Source organism: Melospiza melodia, chromosome Z, assembly GCF_035770615.1.
Source record: "Melospiza melodia melodia isolate bMelMel2 chromosome Z, bMelMel2.pri, whole genome shotgun sequence".
NCBI lineage: Eukaryota > Metazoa > Chordata > Aves > Passeriformes > Passerellidae > Melospiza > Melospiza melodia.
The window spans coordinates 44,326,750-44,353,811 of NC_086226.1; the positions used below are offsets into that span (position 1 = coordinate 44,326,750).

Here is a 27,062-nt window from a genome sequence, read left to right on the forward strand (position 1 = left end):
ATGCCCCTAGGTTCCAGACTCACCCCAAGCAGGACTGCAGTGCACGGGCATCATCCTCCCCTGACATCAAAAACCTGCACACATCCAGCAAGTAGGGGTCTGCCCTTAGGCAGATTAACTCTCTAGGTTCAATATTAAACACTCTTGTCACAGGCCAGAGGTGAATTTTATTTCAGCACCTAATCACTATAAAGAGAAGTACAGCCCTACAGCAAGTAAAACACCAAAATGCTTTTATTCTTTAAACCCTAGGAATAAGGCTCTGTAATGAAATTCAAAGGTAAAATGACAAACAGAAATGAAAATACTACATCTCCAGATGGCAGTAAAGTTCATTCAATTTGAGCACCTTAGGCACAAAATGAAAAAGCAAAGTTGGATATATCAAAAGATATATCCAAAAATTAACTGCAATTCTCTCTTTACCTCTGAAAGGCTGTTCATTAAAAAGTGAAACAGCACCTCATTAAGAGCAGAAATAACAAAATAGTCCTAAGTACGACAAACATGAGCCAAGTAAGGAAAAAATGCAAGAGAATTATGCCAAAAGATTTACTTTGTGTCTAATTTTCAGAAAGATTATTGGAAGAACACTCACAGTAGAATTGTAGCAAGTCTTTGGCTGTGCTGAATGACAGCGGCCACCAAATTCTAGTCATTTTGCTCCTTACATTTTTACCTATCTATGCTTGGTAGATTGAAAACATGTTTTATCTGTAATGCAGGAGCACAAAGTTGGCTTTCTCCACTGTGCCAGGTGCTGTGTACACAGACACATGCAGTCCCACCTCTACAGACCTTCAAATACAAATCAGAGGACACAATAGAAACAGGGACAGCAAAGATAGACAAAGTCAGTAGAAAGCGTGTGAAATATTCAAGGATTGAAGCACTGAACTGCTTCTGGAAGTACCAAGTACTGGTAACTGATGTGAACACAAAATTATTGTGTGGTACTGAAAAAAGTGAACGAGAAAACATTTTATAGATAATCAACCCTAGGGCCATAGGTCCAGGGAGCTCTGGAAAGACCTGTCTCTTGTAGTGGAGTTCCATTACCCAATTCTGCTTGACAAGTCGGTAGGGGGGCAGCTTCCCAAACAGAAAACAGCAAGGGATAACATAATTATTCTTCTTCTGGGCCCAGTGTGGATGCAACTTCACACATCTGCACAATACAGCTGAACAAGCACATCAGTCCCAGGTAGGGACTGACGTTGTCCTGACATCCTTGGAGGAACCACTGTTGAGCTGGGCTCCAGGAGCGCTGGAGGGCTGCTGTCTGGTGCTGTGTGTCAATGAACCACCACAACCTCACTCACAGGCACCCTGCAGCTCCAGCCCATCTGCCAGCAGTGCCACTGCCAGCTCGGGGAGCCTCCCAGAGCCCAGAGCTCAGAGCCTGTGCTAGGCTATGCCTCCCTGCTGTGGGCCCTCGGCCTGCCTTGGTGCACACCCTCAGCCAGGAAGAAAAGCACAACTGACCACTCACAGTGCGGTCAGTTCCAGTGCGCAGTCAGCAGCACAGAGTCACAGGCACCGCAGTCTTCCTCCATCCCAGGCAGGAGAAGAGATTCTAGTCCCTGTACTCAAAATAGGCTTATCCTTGTTGAAAAGGCCAAACACAAACCAGCCCCTATGGACTAACAAGGAGTCACCTGTCTGCTGGCCACCCAAGACAGTAAATGAAGCCAGAAGAAATATATGGTCTGAGATGCCCTGTGAAATGAGCACTTTGTATATTACTGACTGAAGTAAAATTGGCTGTGCAGACTACCTTGCTGATAGGTTGGGCAATCTGAATAATCTGCTGTGTTAATCAGAATCAAGGTCATGACTGCACATAGTTTGACAACTAATCTGTGGTTCATCCTATCACTGCTGTTCTGCAGCAGCTGAGCAGACATCCTAGACGAGAGTTTGCTAACTGCCCACTAGCAATTGTTGAGTGATAACACATGCAGTCCCCCACATTTATGCAGATACTCAGGTTTATCTGACAGTTTTATACCTAGAAACTCAATACACAGTAATTAAAACTAAAAATATTTTGAAAGTCAAATCATTGCTGTAAAAAACAATGGTTTCAAAACCTACAGTTCTATAGATAAATCAGAATGCTGCAACAGAGAATAATATAAGACAAGACTCATAATGTAAAGAAGCTCTTAAATACAGGCTCAGATTCTGATTGGGAGAAGAAGAAACTGAGAGATTAAAGAGGAAAAAAAAATCTTGCTAAAGAAGGAGTGAAAGAAAATGCTAACCAAGGTCTTAGACTCACACCCAAGGCCATGCAGGGTGTGAGTGATACATCTATGCAGGCACAATACAAAAAGTTAGTTATCCTTGATGAGGCTCTTTGACCCAGAGATGAAATAACTCACTTGGTCCCACATCCTGTTACACACATGCTACTGATCCAAATGTCAGGGATCATGCCTAAAGGTACTGAAGAGAATGCTGCCACACAATTTTACTCTGCCTTTCTCCAAGACAAATCCAGTAGTTGTTGACAGCATGTCTGATTCCTAAGGAAAAAACCCACACAGCAATCTAGATTGTGCCTAGTTTGTGCTGTGTGGTGTTTTCTTTGATATACCTCATGATGATGAAGTAACACTATTCAGTAGTAATGACAGTCATGTGATACCTTTTAAATAATAACAATATGAACCATGGATTTAGGCAATCCTCACAATTCTTAGTGGTACTCTGAAGGACAAAAATTGTTCTACTTCATCCTGCATCAACACATCCCCCTAAATGCTGGATCTGCAACTGCAACATCTGCAAGGTTTACATGTGGGCCCAAACCAGGTTTTGTATATTGAAATACAATGTAATGGCTAAGATGAGTGTAGAAAGGACTAGAATGCAAGAAAGCCTCTTACTGCATCTTGATTTTGCCATGAAGACTTAAAAGCTACATATAAAAGCCTGCAGGTTCTTACCTCTAGGAACAGGAATGAACATTTTTGGTCACGATATCTGTGAAAAAATTCAGACACACATAATACACATACACTGTTTTTTAAAAATAAGTCTCTGCTGTCTTTAATTTCAAAGGAATACTGCATGAAGTCTATGAGATCTTTACCACTAAGACTGAATGCCACTAAATCAACTGTAGCAATTTCAGTCATTGTTTTAACTGCTATTCAAACAAATTCAAGATTAAATTTCAAATGGAGCAGTATTAGAATACAAGACCCCCACATGCACAATGTTCTTCCAGAAATGCCTCTTCCCATTTACAAAACACTTCTATTTAGCAAAATTTCTTTTTTTTTAAAAAAAAAGAAACCAAAAAAATAAGCATCCTAGTTTCTAATTCTCTAGGTAGGGATTACACACATCCCAGAAAGTGAGAACATGCACACATCCCAGAAAGTGAGAATATGCACACATTCCAGAAAGAGACTGCCAATTCAAGCTGTATAAAGTTAATAATGGGCTGATAATTCTCTTGGCATTGAAAAATGTATATTTATAAGCAACTCAAATGACTGAAAATAAGAATGTTGAGTAGGAAAGTATGTGAAATAGGCATAATGATAAGAGAAATGAAATTACACTTCCTACAATGAAAAAAATAAATAAAGGTTTTTTGTTAATGGATGGGTGATTGCTGCTATGTTGCCATGGAAGATTTTCCTTTAACCTGGCAAGATAAATGGAAAAAAATTGTTCCATGAATCTGCCATCTGACTTTTCTTAAGTGCAGCTTTCTAAAGCATTTTAAATACATTTAAGAGTCTGACTCTAAATGCAAAGAGATTTACAGGGTAGATTCCAAAAAAATCCTGTTAGAAGGAGTAGCCATTTCTATGCAAGTAAACAGCCCTGAGGCTAAAGTAACAACAAACTAGAAGACAAACCCCAGAGCAGATTGTTTGCCAAAGAATTCACTTGTAGGTATGTGATGCCCTAGTTGTATCAGTGAGAGTGAGGAGATTTTAAAAAGTATGGAGCATCTGCAAATCTCATGAGAGCTGATAAAAAGAGTGGGTGTCTAGCATTTCTGAAAACTGGGTCATTTCTACTTAACCATAACAACTGTGGAAGGTGTACTCTAACTTACTACAGAACACATTGAACCCTGGAACTTGTGCCTAATAGAGACTGATCTGCACATTCATTGTACATAAATTTTATTACGTATCTGTGAAACAGAGTTTCATCTTAAACCTTAGCTTAGAGCTCAAAATCACTTCCTTTGAACTCATACAGACAGAGTAACTTCTTGGACCAGTCCTGGTCTACTGAGAAATGTAAGTTGTGCTATTTCTTCCTTTTACCTCATACTAACCCAGAGGCTGAGACTGTGCAAATCTAGAGTGTTAAATTAGACACAATACTTCCTCGTGTGGAACATTTTCCTCCTGGGCAACAGATAGAAAGCAGAGGTTTCTGCCAGTGCTAGGATCTTTTATTTGCCTTGCCTTGCCTTGCCTTGCCTCGCCTCACCTTGTCTTGACTTTGCCTTGCCTTGCTCCACTGCATTTTGGTTTTCTTCTGCAAACATTATACATAACACCCCTGAGGTTACTGTTAGGGTGGATAGGTAGCTTTCTTCTGTCTGCATCTCAGATGCAGCAGAAAATAGTGACTGGTCTTCTGGTAGCTCCATTGACTTAGCAGGGAAGGGTAACTGCTGATGCTGGCTCAGTAAGAGGGACCTTGAAAAATTCAAGAATAAGTTTCCCTACCAGTGAATTACTAAAGAGTCTTATTTAATGTTTTTCTACTTTCTCCATGGAAACTAAGAGGGGAAACTTCAGGAGAAATATTAACTATGTCTGCAACTCCCAGTGGTGGCTACAGTGCAACACAGGTATCTCCAGGAAGCTGGTTCAGACAAGGCACAGCAGTGCCTGGTACCAATTAGTGGGTCTGATTCTGGCTGTCACACTGGCAAAAATGGGTGACTGAGCAAAGGGCAGGGCATCACCAGCACACAGGAGCCAGCAGGGACCAAAGCCTGACAGTACATAAAGGGCTCTGAAGCACTTTGAATGGGGACACTACACAGCCCAAAGCTGGTAACAGTGGCTCCACCTGTGGAGCCACATGTGCCTACTGCATGCCACAGAATGTTCTTCAGTTCCTGAGCCACATCTAGCCATAAGTATGCAAATATTTGTGAGGGGGGAATGTTTGCAAAATGCACCCTACGGTTGCCATATGTTATTGAAAGAATTAAAACTGAGGTGGCATGGGTGGGGGGAAGTTAATTAAATCTTTAGTAAATAGCTACTAATGTTTGCATTATAGTCATTTAAACTTAGTACTTATGAGTCTTTTATACCTCCTGCATCTGTTCTGATTTTCTCTATTTCATTGTAAATGTACACAACACTGAGATAAGGCAAGTTTTTCCTCTTTGACAGGAAGACATTAAAAGATAGTTGGTATTTTAGAGTGTCATTTTGTTCTTACTAACATAAAATAAAAACTGGTTTGCAGCATGGAGTTTTCAGGTCTTGACAGTATTAAAGTAAGGATTCTGCATATGGACTGCTCCAACTTTTCAAGTATCTTCCATTTCACAATGTGGTCAGGGACCACATTTTTTCAGGCTAGAGTTGTAGGGGAGGGCTGTATTGTAACTGCACATGTGAGCTTCATTTTGCAACAATGCATTTATGCATAGTACTGAAAACTGAGAAAGAAAAAAATGACAGTCTTTGTAGCAGAGAACTTAAAACATCGTGTCATGGTGATGGCAGAAAGACAGACAGGTAAGAGCAATGAGATACTAGACAGCCTGAAGAAGCAATGCCAGGGAGACTGGTAATTTATTCCAGTTCTTTATTTTCATGTGTTTTCTAGAGCATAACTTGTTTGCTTACCAAAAAAACCCCCAAAGATGTTAAGTCATCTGCACCCTGCAAAGAACTTCTTCAGAACTTTGCACGCAAGTTAGTCAGGAGAAATCAACCTTTGCCTTTTTATGAAGAATTAAAACAAGCAGGGGTGACTCAAAACATTTTTCTGTTCTCTGAAAAATAAAGAGAAGGGGAAGAGGAGAGTAAGATACTACTGAATTATTGCCCATCAAATCATAAACCATTGAAATAAGCCCCTTTTTTCTGTCCACTCTGGCAACTGTGAAGTAGAGTTTGGCCAAAGATGACATGTTATGGGAGGGAGGAGGACATGAGAAGGTACTTCAGGATACCTGACTCCGAGGGGTAAAAGAATGACTAGGGAATAGCCTCCAGGGAATGAGGTTTTCCCTGCTCTATGATACTGAGTGGAAAGAGAAAATAGGACACAACTCCCAGCAGCTCATTGTCAGTGACTCTGGAGGACCCAGAGATGGCCTTGGAGGGTACCATCAAATCAGCCCCATGCACGTGTCTTCCAGGGGGCTTCCAGTGGGCTCCCTGCAACTGCTGCTTTGAGGTATGGCCAGACCCATTGCCCACACTTTTACTGGTCTGGGGAACATGGGTTTGGACCAAACAACTAGCAATTACACTAATATTGCAATATTCAGCTCAGATGATACCTTATGGTAAGTATAATCTGAGCGCTCATCTTCAGAAATCAGGCCTCTGGGGATGTTTCAGACTGAGCAAGAAAGAAGTACAAGCCACTTCAGAATCACTGCAAAAGTCCTGGTCAGGCACTTCAAAATGCTAACTGCTCATTCTCATCTGTAACTTTTCCATTAAAACAAAAATCTTGAAGGTTTTCACTTTTTGCTAGTTAAAAACAGTGTGATAGGAAAAAATTTTGTTTGTGTGTCTAGAAATCATGTGAGCTTTTACACCTGCATGCAAAACAAAATAAATATATTTTGCTACTACTCTGAACTATATAGCCACTTCTATTAAAAGTGGAATTCAAATAGCAATCTCTTGTGTGCCATAGATTAGTCATACTTTTTTCCAAGGAAGATTATAAATAGTGCTTAGGAGGGAAACAGAGAGTATTTTGCAAATGAGTCCAGATGGAAAACTAACAGATGGCCTAGTGCTGTATTTTGTATGCTCAGCTCTATATTTAAATAAAAAATTTTCATAATTAAGATGAAGGTCTGTAACAACGCTAGCTACTTTTCCTGTGGCAGCATCAGACATCATGGATCACAGGTATGAACTTCAGGCTTTTCATAAATAGTGGTTAAATGTATATACAAATCTTGCTACTCAATTTATTTAAAACAGAGGGGAATAAAATGTAATTCACAGAAATTAAAGAATAAGAAAAATAAAAACCTTTCATACAAACGTACGTCATCTAGTAAAGACATTTACCACCATCTGGTCTTTTTTCCCCTGCAAACTGAATGACCCACCACCTTACTTGGAAGGGAAAGGAGAAGGATCACACTTGTTACAGGTCTTCAGCCAAGAACCATAATGCCAGTAGGATTTTCCTATTTCACTACCAGAAAGAAATGGAGTTTCTTGAATTTCAATAATTAGAAGATCTGGGGAAGATAAACTGTGGCCCTACACATATATTGTAGTCTGAGAACTGAACCCAGAGAAGTGCCTTACATGTTAGTATCCTCCATAAAGTGGCATGTGTATGTGTTAGATGTTACTGCCAGAGAGTGCTGCTGCAGCAAGGGCTGTGCCTTGCCCACGGTGTGGCAGGTCAGGGGACACAGCAGCCAGAGCAAGGGCTCCTTTCTCAGCATGCAGCCCCAGCCTGTGCTCCCTCCCACCCACAGCGTGGATGCAGCCTGACAGACATGCAATTGCACTCACACCAAAGAGCCTCTCCACATCCTCAGCATCCTTTTCATGCCACCTGTGAGGAAGTCAGAGATGCTTATTTTGCAGTGGTCTGCAAGCAGGGTTATTGAAGTCAGTGGCAAGTTACACTTGGTTTTGGGCCACTCAGGGTTCAAGAAGAGAAAAAAACGACTTAAAAGAACTTCCATCTTTCTGCTGTTTTCCCTGAGGGTTTCCTCAGTTGTCTCAATCCAAAAGCCAACTGTAACTTTGTAGCAAGAGGGACTGCCTCTGTACAAGACAGAAATGTTACACAAATCTACCTGCCGGGAAATCTTTAGCACCAGCAGGGTTCAATAAAGATGACTCTACCAGGAGACATCAGGCTGCAAGTCAGCAACTCAGTGGGCTTACAAATCATTCACAGTGGTAGAAAATATGTGCTTTGTTATCAAATAGCTTCTTCTATTGCTCTCACAGTCATAACATTCAAGTGCCTTACCATAGCACATTAAATACTGTGACTCATAACTATCATCTGCCTCATTTTCCAGCTTATCCTCCCCCCCACAGAGGGAATTTGATGTACAGCAGGGTGTCTTGTTTTGTTAGGGTAAATACTATTTTTTTCACATGTTTCTGTTTATACATTAACGAAGGAAAGCCTGAAGCTGCATGCCCTGAGTTGGAGCAGAGCAAGGGATTTTTTGTGGCAGTCATTTTCTACTGTGGAAGGACAAGGAGTACAGGCACAAGTTAGCTCTAGGGATGGCAAGCCTGCCCTTTTTGAGAACAAGGCCTTTTTCAGGCAAAGATACCAAATTTAGAGACTTTTTATTCTTTATAAACCTCTCTGTAAACAGACAGTTCTAAAGTGCTCATTTTGCTATTTTTAAAACCAAGTAAGATGCTGATTCCTTCCTAGGGAGTGCTGCTATAATGCTGTCAGTCTCTGCTCTTCGGAAATTTGCTGTGTAGGTTTGACATTTCTGGAAGTCAACCTTAAAGTGAAGGCTCACTCATTAAATTCTTCCTCCTTTCCTCTTGTGTGCAGCACTGATCAGTGGTTGCAGAGACATCTGCTGGTTGTTACAATTTTGAGTATGTAGTAATCATAAGGAAGACAGAAAATTTCTTAAATAACATTAAAATTCTTTCATAACTTTCTCAATTTCCTGAAATTTGTTGAATTCAGATTGGGCTCATTGATGTAAGGGAGGAATAAAGAACTGGAATAATCTGTTTCTGTTATGAGATTTAGTAAGCCTTTAGAGTTGTAGGAAATCTTGTTTGAATGATGGCTCTGATTTTGAAGGGATTGAAGTTTTGCATTAGCAATATCAGAGTTAGGTTTGTTTAAAATTTTATGATGAGTCCCACATTCTTCATGACATCCCCAAATATCTTACCTATGTACAAAATAGTTTTGGTTTTACTTCTCTATTGCAAGGGCAAATTCTTCAAAGTAAAGAATATTCTTTATCTATTGGTGCACTATTTGGAAAAGACATACTGCCATGAAGGTAGATACTACCTTCTATTAAATTATTTCCATGACTTGCAGTGCTTTATGTTTCTGTTTGGGAAGATGGACTCCCTGTTCTTGCAATAAGGCACTACTCACACACTGTCCTGCCTACCCCCTGTCCCCTCCACTGACATTGTCAGCGTTTAAACCAATTTCACCTTATTTCCAAAGTTATCACCTAATTTACATCATTCGGAAGATCTGGTAATTCAAGAAACTGAAACAGCAGTTTGATAATACAGCAACATGCAATGTAATCTGGATTTTCAAGGCTCATAAATTTGACTGTAAATCAGTTCTGTGCAGAGGTTTGCCTCTTCTGTGCTTAATTACACCTGTGCAAACATCCATTTGTTTATCATTGCCAAAAACCCGTGTGAGCTATTTGCATTCTCAGAAACCACACTTCCATATTGAGCACTTCTCTGAGAATGACAACATCTGAGCCATTAATTCAAATGTGACACATAAAATAGTTAATACTCTCTTAGTTGAACCTACCTGAATTTTCACCTCATAGTTCTAAAGTGGCTGTAAGTGTAGCAGACTTTAAAACCCAACAGCTTCTGAAGGATGAAAGAAAATTCATTTATTTTCACTTCAGTTTGCTTTGTAAATATTTACTGTTCTTTGTTATTTTATGAGTTCCAGAAACCTTTGAGACCCTGCTATACACATTAGCCACTAACTTTATCCCCACACAGGGAAGACAGTGGGATGTTTCCTCATGAACACTTCCTCATCTGGGAAAGTACACACAATATGGACAAGGGCTCAGCAGGGCTTTAATGCAAGCAGTTTTGTTTGTCGTCATTTTATAGAGATGGAGTTCATTTTCCCACAGGTGCCCTCACACTGCTGTGCTTGGCACTGGCCCCGACAGATGTGTTGGTGACACACCAGAGTTCTGGCTGCTGCTGAGCAGCCCTCGCAGCACCAGCGCTGTCTCTCCACCGTTCCACCCTCCCACCAGCAGCCTGGGGCTGGGCAAAATCTTGGCAGAGGGCATAACCGGGACAGCTGACCCAAACTGACCAAAGGGATATTCCATACCATACGATGTCAGCTCAGACGGAAAAGCTACGTAAATGAGGAGGAAGGGAGAGCACTGGTTGTTTACAGCGTTTGCCTTCCAGAGCAGCTGTGACATGTGCTCCAGCCCTGCCTCATGGGCAGTAGTCCATGGGAAGTGCAGAATAAAATCATTGTGTTTTTCCTTTGTTGGAGTAAGCACCAGTTTACTTTTCCCTTAGTAAACTGTCTTACTTAGGCCTATGAATTGCTTTCCATTTTACTTTTTCCCCTCCCATGCCCTGCTGACGAAGGCAGTGCTAGAGCAGTTTGGTGGGCACCTGGCATCCAGCCCAGATCAACTTTCCACAGTCACATTTCATGGGAAGCTTGTAAATAAAATGCTGGAGTTCCGTGCTGTAACCTCTGCAGGTGGGAAAGCCCCAGAACAGGCTCAAGAGGCTGTGGCTGCAGAGAGGCACGAAGCAGGCACGGCAGAGCCAGCTCGCAGGCACAACCCTGCTCTCAACCACATGCTGTGCAGTGACCAACCCAGCTGGCATGTGGGCTTTGTGCTGTGACTTTATTTCTCTGAGGTACCATCTTTGGATTCAAGGGATCTGATATGAGGGCACTCTGCTGAAGACTAACACATCACATAATAACTGATAGCAGAGAAAATATAAAAATCTGCTAGCAATAAGGTATATAAGGAATTTGTGATGGGATTTACAATGAAATTAGCTCTCATTAAACTGAAGAAGACAATATTACTGGCTGGATTAGATGAATCTCCTGTCCCAGAGTAGGGTTTTTTTCTCGACCTAGATGATTCTCTGATTCTATATAAGCACAAGGTCTTTCAACAGTTCTGCAGACATAATGTACCAGTCCATTGCCCAGGTGACCTATCCAGGAGATGGGCTATGCCTGTCAGCAAAACCAACAGATTTATCTGCTTTCTTGCCCCACTTTTTTGTAACTATATTCTCTTTGTGGTTGCAGAAGCATGGCTTTTCAGTGACTCCTGTTGTTGATAAAATTTCTCAGTGCTTTTAATAGGACTCCACTTCAAAGGAAGCTGAGCAGTATCACTGCTAGGATCCAGACTTCAGGGGCATCTTCACTGTTGTCTGACATTTCTGCAACTGGTATGGCCCTGGACCGCCTCTCCAAGGGCAGGCTGAAGCAGAGGTTAATAGGCATGGGGATATCTGCGCTGTGGGAACTGGGGCACTTCAGTCTTCAGAGTAGGCTTCTGTGACTGAGCTTTTTTTTCAAGTACTGCTCAGACCAGGAGCTAAATTTAGATGCTTACCATGTTAGATGAAAAACAGTGTTTTGGGAAATGTGCTGGGGCATTGCAAGCCTCCATCACTGATTAATAGAGGGGAGAATTACCAGTTAGTTGATTTTCCCTGGCTAAATTCAGAAATGGCTGTTTTAGGGCAGGTGTTCAAATACTCCCACAGAGACTCTCCTGCTGCCAACAGACCCCTCAGTTGGAAAACTGTTGGTGTGACAAATGACTATGCAAAGGAAAGGCTGAGGACAGCTGCAGATTTTAGAGTAGTGACCCCAACACAATTGCACAGATGGAAGCAGCCACAGAGAGGCAGAGAGCAGATATTGCAAGTTTAATAATGAGAGAGATGTAAGGCACAAGAACAGGTGAAGAAACATTTCCTTCTTTTTAACCTTGGGATGTCCTTTCTCAAAGCATTTCTCAGCTGCTTCAGTTCACAAATAATGAAATGGTCGTTTTCAGGCATGATCCTTTTCCTGGAATTCTACAACAGAAAAAAAATTCAGTTGCTACTAAAGCTGGAGTTGTGGCCTTTATCTGGAAAGAGGATGAAAATGAGGAGAAGAGGGGAATTGTTCCATGACTTGAAACAAACTGCAGAGGTCCGAAGCAGGTGCCTCACTCCATTTCCTTTAAGCTCACATGCCCTGACCACATCTCATTGTCCATTTAAGATAACAAATCTGTCATGATGGTCATCATGTTTTCTTGTGAGGAGAATTTTGTTTACACACAGAGCCTGCTTGCTGGTTCTCTTTCCTAAAGAGATTGGTTCTGTTTTGCTTGAGCATGTCCAGGGGTATCTTCAGTCATCCAATCTTGAATGAGTGGTTCACTACCTTCTTAAAAACACTTTCACAAGTGACAGATGAGGAGTAAAATATAAGTGGATTGAGTACAACATGTAACACAGATGCTAGGGGAACCATGAGGCCTTTTGTTAGTATTCTCAAGAAAAAGTTTCATTATTTAAAACATCTGTTCTCTATTTAATGTGATGTCCTTTAGCTAATGAGGGAGTTTCTTCTGTTTGTGAAAAACAGAACAAGGTTTTTTTAATAGTATTTTTTTTTAACTTCCTTTAAAGTATGAGTCTCTCTGGATAATTTTGTTTCAGAAAATGAAGTCAGCTGCCTGTCTCCATCAGGAATTTATATAAGAATACATGATACTTTGATTTGTCAAGGTTAGGTAAGGTAAGGTGAAGGCTTCCTATCCCAGCCTGTGGGGAGGGTTGTACTTCAGCAGCGGGCAGGACTGCCTGCAGTCTTGCGGCTGACCTAAAACTCACCAGGGTTTGATACTGTTTATGCCTGCTGCAGCTGTCTCCAGTTAAATATACTGAAGTGTGTTGGAGGCACAGCCCACTGTAGCAAGCAGGTTTGAAAAACATTCTCTCTCCTGCTGCACTGTTTTGGGAGCCTGCGAAACCAGGTAGAGGGAAAGACACACTTGGAAACAGCAAGCTGTGTGACTGCTAAGTGATTGGGTGATGTCATGCTCCTTGGCTCTGCTTATGGACTGGAGGGCTGGAGTCTGTTCATAGTGGTCATGGTCAGTGCAGGCATTTGAGCAGAACTTGATGTACATGCCTGTTCTTTGCAGAAAGGTGAATGCTGCTTGGTGAGAGAGTTTATGCCCTAAAGTTTTCTGTTGTCCCTCAGACACTGTGGGCATTGCTTACAGTGGAAATTCAGTGTTGTATCCTTAGCAAGCAAGTCACTGAGACTGAAATTGCCACAGCTGTGAGGATAAATGCTGGCTAAGACCAGCATTTCTAAATGCTCTAAAATTATATGACATGCAAAATTAAGCACAGGATAATTTATGCATCAAGCATTCCCCCTTGTTTAACAAGGATGCAGTGAATATCCAAGACAGGGCAGTGAGGATTTTATCACAGGCTATGCTACAAATGGAGCAAACTTCAGCAGAGGGACTGAGAGCCGTTTTCTTTCCTGAAGCTGAACAATGAATCAGTGGAAATGTGATAGGCATACTGCAGCCAGGAAATAAGGGTTCCAGAGGAAACTTCTTTTGTGGATGTACTTTACAAATCTTTTTCAGATTCTTAGAGCAGAACATTCTCTCCTGTTGTGATGGAAGAAAATAAATTCCCTGAGTTAGATCCTGAAGTCCATTTTGCTTAGTGTTTGGGAACCTGCCTGAGGAAAGGCTAAGTAAAAATGGGCTAATAGGACAGCAGGATTTTAATCAAGTTTACATATGGTGATGTTGAGGATCATCATAACTCTCTAAAAAAATTCTTGCCTACCTCAGCCTGGGACAGACAGCCAAATGAATGGCACTGGCACCAGAAGTCATGTCCTCTTTCCAAGGTCCTCAGGGAATGCATACACGCAGGCTTACACATTTTGTGAGAAAGTGCATTCCTGGGCTGCTGACTTAACGCTCCATCCATAAAGAGCACCAGGCTCTCCACAGAACTCACCTGGCATGACTCAGGCTGCCCACTTCAGGGAGGTCAGTGTTGCCCCCTCTGCCTCCAGTGCTATGCTCCTACGGTCTGGCTTGCCTCAGAGGGCAAATCCATGCCTGTTCTGTGTTAGCCCAACCCCCCTTCTCCTATTTTGTGGTGAGTTGGCTGGCTATCCAGAGTACTTAGACAAGGCAGTATTTCTGTGAAATAACACTGTTCTAAAGATACCACATTTTACTCTTGCTTCCAGCTACACTTTCAGTATTGCTTTTGATGCACACAGCTCCACCACATGCCTGAAGGAACCCCTGTCCTGACCTCCTTTGTAGTGCAAGGCTGTGGGGAACAGACACATAGCATACTGAGTAAAGTTCCTGATGGCTAACACCTTGGCAAGGTTACTGGACCGCCCAATTTTCTGCAGTTATAGAAATGCAAAGACTTGCACAGCTTGTTGTGGGGTTTTTTGGCTCTGCTTTTGCAATAGATGTTTAATTGAATCATATTCCCGGTGTATTAGATAATTACAGCTCTCTGCAATAAAGATGTCTTAAGGTTTTCCAGGTATCTGAGATAGACATCTCTTTCCAGAGACAGCTCTTAAATCAGGTCTGTAGAAAGAGTTTTCTAAGTTCTGTGACATAGCAGGGTAGTGGAATTTACAATAGGTAGAGACAAAATAGACAGGAGCAAACTGTTACCATGACCTTGCTAGGATATTTTCCTACAGTTGGGATGCACACTTTTTAAAATCTGCCATTTTTTGTTTTTTCTATAATTGATCTTTCAGGCAATAAAAAAAATGAGATGGTGCTTATTCCTGCCCTGGGCAGCATTGCCTTTCTCTGGAGCCTTGTGCTACTGGAGAGGAAGCTGGGCACCAGCCCTGTGTTCCTTAATTTTCCCTTGTTCCCACACAGTGCATTACAAAGGAGCACATCTGCCTGCAAAACACTGCTATTACCACGTTGTAATCAACAAGGTACCTTGAGCTAGAAAAAAGCAGTCACCGCTGGCTTCCTATTGTTCCTCGGGCCTTGTGCTTTGCCCATGTGTTACTTTGTGATTCTACAGTGTTTCATGACAAAATATACTAAATAGCTTAATAAGGAGCAGCCGGGCCAGCCCTTTCTGAAGGCTTTTATTCCTACTCTGGCAGCAGAGGCCTCCCAGCTATCAAAGGGTTGATCTTCCCTCTGTCCCTGAAAGTTAGTGCACTGCAGCATCATTACAATGCACTTTGTATTTTAGGGCAGGAGATGCTGACAAGAACATCAGCTACAGGAAAGGCAATGAAAGGACAATATCCTGCTCAAAATTAGGCTTGTTTGTACAACACAAGGGGAAAAAAAAAAACATTTAAAACATAGTAAGCACAGCTGGTGCTAAATCACTCTGGTGTGTCTTTTTCTTGTGGTAAGCACTCTTTCTAGTGTGCCACAGTGCAGTCACACTGCGCACTGCTCTGCCCTCCTCCTCGTGCAGACACACATGTGCGCCAAGCCCTCGCTGTGCAGAAGAACACAAACAGAGCTGACCTCCTCATTCTGTCTTCCTGCAGTGCTTTGACTTTCCTTGGGTCTGAGACTTTTCCCCTCTTTCCTTCCCTGTCTTATTATACTGCCAAAGCTGAACCTTCTTTCAAGATCCCTAGGTTTCAGCTTCCTCAGCTGATTGTTGCTTTTAACATTATTTTCTACATGTTGAAATTAACATTTTAACATTATTTTCTATGTGCAGAAAGTGTTGAATTCTGTTTATCTTGTTTTCAAGAAAACAATTTGCCATTTCGTCTTGTTCCAAGGCTCACATAGCTCTTGTCTGCTCATCCTCCCCCTTTGTTCTCTTTCCACATTCTTACACTGAAGAGGAGTGGCTCTGACCTTCTCTCTATTTCTTTGTCTCACCACTTTTATTCCCTTCCTGGCATCAGCTCTAAAACATACCTACTGAAGCAAGTGTCTCAGTTTTTTAAAATCAAGCCACTACAGAGAAATGCAACACACAGATGAAATCATCTGGGTTTTCTCCTCTTCCTCCTCTTATTTTTCCTGAGTTAGGTAAAAAACTGTTTATATAACATCCTGCCACAACTGAAAATGGCAAAATGGCTTTTATTCTGAAGGAGAAAAATGCATGGATGCCTGTGCAACAGGCTGAGCCCAGAGATATGGAAGACAACCAAGTCCTTCAGGATATAAAATGTTTGAGCCAATCTGATTGTAGCTCTTGATTTCTGGTCCTTTTCTTTGCCTTTCTTTGTTCTTTTATTTAGGGTTTTTTATGTGTGTGTGTTGTTTTTTTGCAAGGGGGCCAGTTTGATTTTGGTGTTGTGGAGGTTTTTGTTGTGTTTTTGTGGGGCTGTTGTGGGTTTTGTTTTTTTTTTTGTTGTTGTTCAGGTTGGTTGGTTTAGTTTTCTTAGAGTTTTTTTTTTTGTTTGTTTGCAGGTGTTTTATTTTTATTCCTAAGTAATAAAGAAATGTTGAAAATATACCTTTATAGGGAAAAAGAAAAATGCTGATCTATACTAGCTCTCAAAAGAAAAGTAGCAATAGTGAAACAAAATTATTTTTTAACATCATCTTTCCTCTGCATTTATTTATCAGCAGATGTATAAATGGGGCATTGGGCACTGAAAGAGGAATTTCAAAATTGTTTTCCTCACTGCTTTATCACATACTTTGAAGTTGAACAAATTATAATGAGCAAACTACTCAGTAAGTTTGAAACAGTCTTTTCTTCAGTTTGTAAATGATGAATGCACTAGTTTGCATTCTGACAGATTTTTTTGTTCGCAAGGTTTTGAAATACACTTTGTAGCCAAATATAAATTATTATTTGCCCACAAAGAAGTTGCTTCAACTGCTTGTTGGTTGATTATCCCTTTCTAGTGGATTAGCAGCAAAATATACAGGAAAATAATTCATTTTATTACTCAGAAAGCAGAAAAGAATATCAAACCATTCACAGAACTGCTAAATATCCAGGTATTAATGAATACCGCCACAAAAGGCCACTTCCAAAAAAATGCAATCTGCGTAGGAAAGTGAATTTAACAGAATCACTGGGTAATTTAAGAACATGCTCAACAATAATTACTCCTTCTTTTCTTTTTCACCCTGCTTTAGTCAACATGACATTCTCCTCTGATCTGCTGCCCATCTCTGCTGGACTTCCCTTGTTTACTATAAAGCAAACTTTGCAGGATGGTGTTCTTGGACAGAACACAGAAAAAGTCTTCTTTGTATAATGAAAACACTGTGAGGGAGTCATTTATTGGATTGGCATGTTGTTGTTTTTTGCTGCTTGAATGGCAGATTTACAGGCCTTTGCTGCGTAGGTATTTACTGCTGAGATAGGGAGGAAACTGAATCATAAACATCTCGGTGACTTTGAATAAAAGCAAAAGAAGTGCTGAGGTCATTCTAGCAGCTTGTGTTTGCAGAGTGCAACAGAAGGTGTTCAGCACAAGACAAATACTTTCCTTGGCCAGCTGCCCTAGAATCTGCTCAATTAATGTTATTAACTATTATTTGTTTGTATGAGGGAGATATCAAAAAACAGTGCTCTTCTCAGTAAGTTACTTTGTCTACAATTTATTCTTCACAGAAAGATTCTTGTGATTACAATATTGAAAATATGTGGTGGCTGAAGTGTAATTGAGATCGTGTCGCATTGCTTAGTCAAAAACATTACTGTGTATAATTGTCTCTTTTTGAGAAGCACAAAAATCTCCACATAAAGTCGCTTGCCCACTCCAAATAGTAGCTTGAAAGATGGGATTAGGAGGAAGTAACAAGAGGAAGCCTGTCGAAGTCAGTAGCAGCTCTACACTTCTTGCTTGTGTGCCTTCTTGAGGCACACTCTTCACTCAACAAGAGGTGTCTCCTGAGAGACCCTCGGCTGCACACAAAATAGAGCACAGCCCTTTCTCCCAGCTGTCTGAATGAGGAGAGAGGAGAAGGCTATGGGTTTGGATGCGGCATTAGCCCACACAGTCACAGCTGCTTAGCCCATGTTTTAAAATCTACAAGTAGCTAATAGGTCTGCATGTAGGAAACTAGATATTTTGTCAGCAAACATAAATTCCTCCAAATACTACCCTGTGTTTCTGCCAGGAAGATGACAATGTTCAGGGCTACATGTTACATTTTGATTCTCAAAGCCTATATAGTAGAACACATTATTATCTTATGACAGCAGATATTACCATGAAAAGAAAAAAACAAAATTAAGAAATGTTAATTTTTGCTTAAGTTTTTTTCATTGTGCTGTACCCATATACAGCCATCTCGACTAGTGTTAGTACAAACACACAAATACTGACAAATACTTTGATAAATGCCCATAACTGAATCTTGTCTTATACCATAAGGAGAATAGCACTCCCTACAAACAGAGGTCAGCAAGATGTTTTGGCTCTCTTAAGAAATTGCTCAAGCTTCCATGTGCTTATTCAGAAGTCTGTGTACAGTATTTTTATTTTGTATTTACTGTCTGACCGAAGTTTACCTTCAGCCTTTATTTGTCCTGATGTAATCCTGATGTATTCCTAAGAATTATAATTTCTATGCATCCAGTAGATTTACTTTGCCATAACTCCTGTCCAATAATGATAACTTATTCAATTTATGCAGAAGTTCTGTATCCCAGATTTTCCCACACTTGTAATCATAGAAGAAATACACCTTTTAAACACAGGATTTTTTTAAACCTAATACTAAAAGTATGTTTCTCCTTTGTTCCTTTCCTCTTTGATGTTGCAAACATAACCTGTTTGCACTGACTTCACCAGGACACGGCAATGTTGTCCACATGACATCACCAGGGTAAGATTACCATGCCAGAAGCCAAGATTCCACAAAAGTGGTATTTTAAGGTTCCACACCTAATTTCAACTTTAAAATCCAGTGCTTGTGCAGCCTTGACAACTGATAAAGTCACTGTTGAAATGTCATCTGCGAAGCTCATGTCCTCTCTTGGTGTCTAACACTGGACATATGTGAACTGTCTCCTCAGACAACCTCTGGAGTATCCTTGCAATAGCCCAAATTCATACAAGATCTGATCAGATGGCTTTCATAGGAGGTTTCAGGAATTTGCATAGCAGCCCAAGGAAAATACCACATTCTTGTGGAAGTCAGGATTATGGTATCACACTACTCTTCTCCCACCTGTGTGTCACCAAGGTAACCTAAGATGACAAAGCCATCCTGAAACCAGCAGCAGTTTTAACTATGTAACTGTAGTGCCTTCTGTTCACTGTGGGAACTTTATTTAGTTTATTTATTTACTTTATTTAGTTCAGTTCTCCTTTCAAACAGCACCTCATGCTGTGGGAGGAAAAATATATAATCTATTACTTATTGAACAGAATGGCATCTATGGCCTCCCTGAAAACAGTATATCATTAAAGAATGTACACTGTAATGTACAGAATGTAAAGAATGTAAAAAAGTCAAGATTTGCAGCAACTGTCTGTTGTGTATGAAATGTAATCTGCATTTACCACAACGACTTTGAGGAAGCATGTTCATCACCTGTTGTGTGACAGTCATGTAAAAGAGAAAGAGAACACAAGGAGAGAATTTTCCCCATTGCTCCTGTCTCAAATCATTCCTCTCAAATCCCCCACAGACTAAAACAAGAGAGTCAACATGAGCTGCTTTCAGAACCCTGGGGATGTGAGTTTCCCTGCTGGAGTGATAATTTGTTTTCCTCCAGGCAGAATGTATCATTCACAATTCCCAGTACAAGTGTGTTTTCTAATTCTCTTCTTAAGGGAAAAATATACCAATTAGCTCAGTTTGTGGTTTGCTGGGTCTTAATTCATTAATGGAGACAGGTAGCTCAATGCCTGTAAAACCTGATTTGCTATGTAAAAAAGCTGGATGCTGGATTCAGAATAACATTATCAAGGTTCTTGAGCTCTACCCACAGGTCTCCTACTGTGCCCAAGAAACATCTCTTGTCCCTACCACTGGCATAAAAATAATCCCTGCACTGCCTTCTGAGTTATTGCTGAGATTTAAGGCATGACTTTGTATAAAAGTGCCTCTCTTGACTATAAAGCTTGATGTGCTCAATCCAAGCTCCTGGAAGCAGAAGGGTGGTGTAGCAACCCCAGTGAGAAACACAAAAGCCCCAATGCTATCTCACATGTCCATCAGGATTGCTTCCAAGAGCGGACAGGTGCTCATACTACTGCACCTGAGCAGTCGTGTCCTGAGCTAAATCCAGCCTATCACTCCCAGTGCCACCCCACAACAGCTGCATTCTAGCACATACGGATGAGTCATGGTGTTGTGCTTCTCTGCCACTTATAGGGCTTGAGACTCTGGACCCGTACCCAAAGGGCTCCCAATCCCCTGACTCAAACTAAGAATGTCTGAGGGATAGACCGACTGTTTCCCTTTCTACTTTCGTAGAGTTGGACCTGTCTGACTCAATGCTGGCTTGGCGTCCTTTCTCTCAAGTCTATGGAAAGCATTAGGATTTCCTTCTCAACTCTGCAAGACTCCTGCTTATTTTTAGAAGGCCACTCCTGCTCATCTGAAGTTTTGCCAAGCAATTTGATGGGGAGATAACTAAGGCAGAATTTGGTCATTCTTGGACTACAAAAAACCCTGACAATAGACAAGAAAAAGGCAAACTCATTCTAGTATTTCTTGTCCCACTGCAAGTGGAAGCTCACCCTTGTCCTCCCTATTGCTTTCCTCCAACACAATAGGAGCAGTTGGTAGAAATACCAACCTGAAACTCTGCAATGCAAACTTTTCTCATGGGAATTCATCTGATTTTCTGTGCAGAATATCACCAAGCAAGTGCTTGCTGAAAGAGCATGCTGTTTCTGTACTGTTGGTCTCTTGAAAAAAAATTATAACGAGGAAGTAAAGAGGAACACTGGGGGAGCTGTTTAAGCTTGACTGAAAGGATTTATATAGTCTGTGTCAGGCACTCCCTTTGGATGGCAGATGTGGTGATGAAGTCACTGCAGATATTTTGTTTTGAAGGCCCTGGCCTTCATCTGGAATACAGAAGGCCACATTCAACTCCTCAGTCTAGGGAAATGGACTTGAAAGAGGTTGGTATGACATGTAGGTGTAGGCTTTTGTTAAAGTTTGGCCTTTGAGAACAGCTCTCTCTATTAAGAGAGAGTAGATGGCAAAATATAGGAAAATCATGGACTTCTGACTTAATGCCAAGAAACACTAAATGAGGAGGTTGCAGGCAGCTGATTAAAACTGATGAAAAAAGCTTTGTTCGATATCTACATGCATAGCTATTTTCAAGGATGCGATCAAGGGAGGTATAGTTATTCAGTAGTCCATTTAGCAGTATTGCTCCACCTCAGCTGCTGCCCATTTGCAGCAGTTCACCCATGGAAAGAACTTATGCCATGCTTCCTGCAAGCCACTAACTCAAAGTACCCAGGGGCAACTGCAGAAAGATAGAATGAAAAGGGCACTGAGATCAGACGTCTTGCTGCATGCCTCAGCCTGGAACAGTGGGACACACTGGTAGGGCTGGCTCATCCCCCAGCCCAGACACCTGCCACTCACTCATGTGATGTCCTTCAAATGCCCTCTAGTGGCTCTGGCTCTGCCTGGGGGCCACGTCCCCGTGGTGCAGCTGGAGGAGAGCGCTTTGCATGCACACATAAAGCATAACCTGAAAGCACACGTGTGGAAAATGCCTGGTGCTCACTGGCAGTCCCCAGCTCCCCCATTTCTGGTGCTGCTCCATAAAAGTAGCATCCAATTGTGCAGCTCTCTGCTCCACTAAGCAGAAGAGCTAGGCTGGGAAGGAACTGACATTCCAACACTGATGGAGGCTCAGTGGGCTCTCCATGTGTTCACACAAGGTGCATTGCTGTTTTAAAGACCACTGTCTAAAGGGAAATTGTCTCTTCTGAATCTCTGCTTAAAAAGAGACATAGCACTCCAGGCATCAGGGAAAGAGATTAGGCTCCCTGAGACAACATGGTCAGGATCCACTGAGTAAAGGATCTTAATATAAACATCAGTGGGGTCTGTCACAGACTGAAAAAAGTCTTTGGACAATGAGATTCTATTGCTGAAGGTCCTAAACAGTAATTGAGGAATCTTCTGCAAGAAGTACAGCTTGGTGAAGGAATTAAAGGAATTCAAGACACACTAAGAGCTGCATGTTTACTTAGGGGAGTCAGATGGAACAAGAACTTAGGGGAGAAAAGACTTAGGGGAGTCAGATGGAACAACAACAAGACCCTGTCCCTACCATGAGGAAGCATAAGGCTGGTTTCTGAGGTGTCTAATAGGCCTGTGAAGTTTGCACTTTCAGGTGAGGGCTTTGTCTGACCTGCATCTTAAGGTTTTGAGGAGCATACTGGCTTGGCTTCTGCTGCAGAAGATCATGATAAGTCAAATGGCTGTGACAGTGAGAATCAACACAACTGATGGGGAGCCTGAAAATCACTCTGATATTCTCTCTAGATTTCTATCCATTTTCCCAGTATTTTGTCTTCTTATCATTACAGAGATGCTACTTTTTCTTTTCAGCTGCTATTTTTGCTTTCCAAACCAGTATTCACTGACTGCTCCATGGTTTGCCCTTGCTTAGAAAACCTTTGGGATCCACACAGCTCCTGCTTGGTGTGTCTGTGACTGCAGAGTGTTTTTGTAGTGCTGGGTTTGGCATTGCTAGCATCTCACACCTGCTGCAGACTTACCTAAATTATTTCTCAAGTAGTTTCAAACTTGTGTGTGAAACAAGAGAGTTACAGAAAAACTGCTTCACATTCTGGTTGTCTGCAGCTATATTAAGAGTGTAAGATATTTGGGGCAGGGATCACCTCCTAGGGCATTGGTTCAACCTGTGCTGCAGTGACATCCAGAAGACCTAATATTTTACTGCCGAGAAAAGCAGAGAGGGAAAAAAGGCATTGCATCCTTGTGGGAAGAATGCCCTGATCTATTATGTGTGTGGATGTGCAAATTACAACAGATGATGCACTTAGCAATTATGTTCTTTGCATACATAAGCAGGAACAACAGCTCCCAAACTGCCAATATCTCTCTCGATTCTCACCAAACGGCTGCGTGTCACATGGTCACACAGCAAGGGGGATCGAGGAAATGAGAGGAGAGAATGACGCTTCGAATGAGTAGATACATGCCTCTCAAATTAACTGCATCTTTTTAAAAAATGACTGAAATTCACCTGCTCTTCAGGTCTTTTCTTCTTTGAAGTAGTTTGTTTTGAACATTTTAAGCTCTCTCTGAAAGGATAAAAGTGTCTTCAGCTACCCATGCCTTAGAGTGCACAGCCTGAGCCTGTCTGTGTGGTGGGCTCCTTAAATCAAGTTTTTGCCCTTCCCCTCTGTTGCCTTGATCTTCACATAAAAGAACAGCCTCTCCCCATTCCCAACCACCCCCCCCCCAAAAAAAAACCTAAAACCCCACCCAAACCAAATAACCAAACAAAAAACCTCCAAACTCAACACAAACAAACAAACAAACAAAAAAGTCCCAACACAAACAACTGAAATAAAAGAAAACTGGTTCTTCTCATAGACCACCTTCTGAGAATTTCTGTGATTCATTCCATGGTCTGAATTAGGCACTAGGGCAGATGTTACCCTCTCCCATGCTGTCTGTATTTTGAGCACTTCCTACATGCTCTCAGAATTTTTGAGAGAAAGTGTAAGAGCTGTGTGTGGTTTAGGACCTCTGAGGCTGGCTTCTCCTAGCAAAGGGTTACTCCTGCCCTTAGAAACCTTCACACTGACATACTGATGGAAGGAAGACTGCAATTTCTACAAGTGTTGATAACCAGATAATGTTTTATATCACCTGCCACACAGTCTTCCCTGAATCACGGAGTCTGCTGTCTTTTCTGTTTTTCTGCAGACTTCAGGAGAAAGAAACTCTCAACTTCATCTGCATATGAAAAAGGTTGAGACCTCCAAACTCAGACATTTGGAAGATGACATAATTTGACGTGAGTCAGCATGATTGGCAGTCAACACACAATGCTGGCTCTTGCAGCTCAAAAGTGCCTGGTAAATTGGCGGAACTGTGAAGCTCACCATGCTGTAGTCTGTGAGGTGCATTTCTTGATATTCCCCCTTTGTACAACACCCAGAACAGATATTGGATAGTTCTGATTATTCAGATCACATCAGGGCTCAGGAGAGGTGGAAGAAGGCAGAAATGGAGGTGGCCTGATCTTCTACAGGTAGCCAATGAAACAATGACACCAGGTGTGAAGTCACTTAGAGCGAGCTTTTGAAATAACACAGCCTGTTGGGTGGTGCTAAGGTCTGTTTAAAAACTGGGACAGAATTTTTGCAATGGAAACAGCTGGATACTGAGTGCTTTTAAAAATCTGGCTCTTGTTTAGCTGCCTCCATGGGAACTGAGCTTGACTGAAAACCTGGCCCTGACTGGGCATGCTGAGCATTTTAAAATGGGCCCTTCTGGTCTTTAGAAATTTCAGCTGATGGCATCCTGCAAATAGCTGAGATTTCCTTTCTGAAGTACTACTGTTCTGTGTTCCATGTTTTTTGTTGTTCCTTTCTTTTTCAGCTGACACAAACGTCAGTGCCTGCCAGTCTGTTCCAGGCTTTGTAAGCTTGTGCAGCTACAGCCTGCTAATTCCTTTGCCTACATGCCAAAAGCCAGAAGTAGCTATCCGTCACCTTGCTATTTGCTGCTTTTGAATCCCAGCCTGAATGAGTGTGTGAATCCTTCAGCCTGAATCCAGAGTAATGCTAAAATTCAAGCCTCATCTATGGGAGGAACAGTAATCTTGGGGCCCTGTTGTACTCACAATTGTGCAAATAAAGCTTGTATGTTCCCTGCAGAATAAACAGAGAATATTGACATGCAGCAGTGAGAGAAACAAAAGGTATGAAGTGTTGAAACCACTTAGATAAGACTGCACAAAGCATGCATGAGTAAGGTGGCAAGAATATTAGATCAAATTTCTATCACTGTGTTTCAAAAACACAGCTGGACAAGCGCTTAGTACATACCACCAACTGTGAGGAACCAGTGAAGGGTTATTAATAATTCCTGATAACAATGAGATGGGTGATTTCAAATATAGGCAGAGAACCAGATGTTAAAAGTCTCTTATAGGGCTGCACCCAGTTATTTAGCATGGGTGGCTGCCAGTTGACAAGTGAGCTGTTTTCATAGCTTGCAGTGATGCTCTCACAGGAATGTGAGAGGTGTCTGGACAGCATATCTCCAACACTCATGTCAGCTACACACTGTTGGGAAGTGGTTATCTATGCCATTACATTAGTGTCCCCCTGTAGCATGGGGACATGTAGGCACCAGCAGTGCTAGCTACATGATTATGGCATGACTTCAGGGCATAGTGTAAAATCTGTGGAAACAAGCTGTCAAGTGTTTTTAGCAGTCTCGTTCCAAAGGGCTAAGGCAATGCAGCAGGCAGAAGGCCAAATCTGTCTTGCCATGAAACCCTGGTTTTTGTACAGGAGTCATTTTGACATGGAGTCATTTACTGTTTCTCTGAAGCTGAAGAGTGATGGTAAAAAGAGCCTCAATCCCAGCTGGAGTGTATGCAGATAATTCTGCTTTCCTATGAAAGGTATGAGGCTGGTCTGAACCACTTGACTCTCTGGGTAGAGGACAAATCTTCCTGCTGCTAACTTCCTGTTGGCTGTTGGGTTCCTGCATCTGAAAATGTCTCCTTCTGGGCAGTAAAGTCAAAGCAAAGTGGCAAAAACCGGGAGAGATGTCGCAGACATTTTTTCATAGAAATCTTTTCTTTGAGATTTGTTCATCTTCTGGGAAGCTGAGGCCCCAGAAGATGAATGTAAACAATTGTTATCAGCTAGTGTAGAATGCAACAAGTGCAGCAGTGATTAGTCTTCTGTGAGTGTTTAGATTTGCTGACCACTCACAGGAGAGTTTGTCCTTGCTTTCTGCTAGACACAGAACTTTGTTATTCATTCTTTTCTATTCTATTCTTAGCTTAGCAGCCTCTGCAACTTCTCTCCTTATTCCTTTTAGTATAGTTATAATGTATTATATATCATATATCAATAAATCCAGCCTTCTGATCATGAACTAAGATTCTCGTCCACTTCTCTCACCCCGAGACCCTCATCAAGTCGCTGTAATAGAGAGATACTCCTCCTGCTTTCCCTGAATCTGAAAATGTCTTGCTGCACTACTTGGGTCTGTTCAGAAGAGAGCAGACAGCTTCTGCTCACCCCATGCCCAAACAGACTCCATTCCTGTGGTAACACTGTCTGCACATTTGCATGCAAAGTAGGATTTTCACTGCACTGTTTAGATTGGTTATTATGTGATAAAATCATTCTGTCAGGGTGGGGGGAGTAAGGGAGGAAAATCCTACGTAGTTGTTTTTGCTTCTGCAGTCTGAGTACTGTTTGGGTTTCTAAAAAAAAAAAAAAAAAAAAAGAAAAAAAAGAAAGTTTGTGACAGAAACAGGAGAGCAGGAGAGGGACAACCAGCATTGACTGCTGCTAGGGAAAAGAGCCTTTTGTTGGCTAAACTTCATAATGAATCTGCACTCTTCTGCCCACATTAAAGACCATACTAACTGTCTTTTGATGTTATGCCTGTGACCGCAAAGCTGAGTGCAGATGTCTCTCCTTCTCTTCCCTCTGAGTGATAGCAAGGACAGGCTGCACCCTCCACAGGTGCAGATGGTGTCTGGGGTCTGCACTACGCCCACTGTCAGGAGTCAAGCTTTATAGTATAAAAATTGAGATCTTTCTATATGAGACACTAAATTAACTACCTCTTTGATAAATCTTTGAGATAGTCCTACAAACTGTCTTACTTCTGAGTGAATCCTAACAAAAGCCTGACACAGATTAGATTAGCTGGGGTCTAATACTGGGCATTTTCTGATGAAGTTTTGCTGTGGGTGGTTTGGTTCCAATTTGAAGGAGATTCCCCCTTCTGTTTCTTCAGTATCTCTAGGGTAAGGTGAAGAATGTGCTCCCTGATGCGCATTCTTTCCTGCTGCTATTTCTGACTGTGCATAGTCTGCTTCTCCACAGTGACCAGGCCAGGGTGTTTAGTACGTTATGGGAGA

The 27,062-nt window shown here is 41.7% G+C and overlaps 1 long non-coding RNA gene across 8 annotated transcripts in view; it reads right to left on the reverse strand.

Annotated features, from left to right (window-relative positions):
- The window catches only part of LOC134431890 (uncharacterized), a 136,086-nt gene that overhangs the window by 56,122 nt on the left and 52,902 nt on the right, over positions 1–27,062 (reverse strand). The window contains exons 7-8 of one of the 8 annotated variants that reach the window (XR_010031132.1): positions 7,728–7,770; positions 5,850–6,004 (exon numbers count right to left, since the gene is read on the reverse strand). The exons of 5 other annotated variants lie outside the window; for them this stretch is intronic. This is a non-coding gene — a long non-coding RNA (uncharacterized LOC134431890). Of the gene's footprint in view, positions 1–5,849; positions 6,005–7,727; positions 7,771–11,864; positions 12,024–27,062 lie in introns of those variants that run through there. 2 more of the 8 variants (XR_010031131.1, XR_010031133.1) reach the window with 2 other exon arrangements.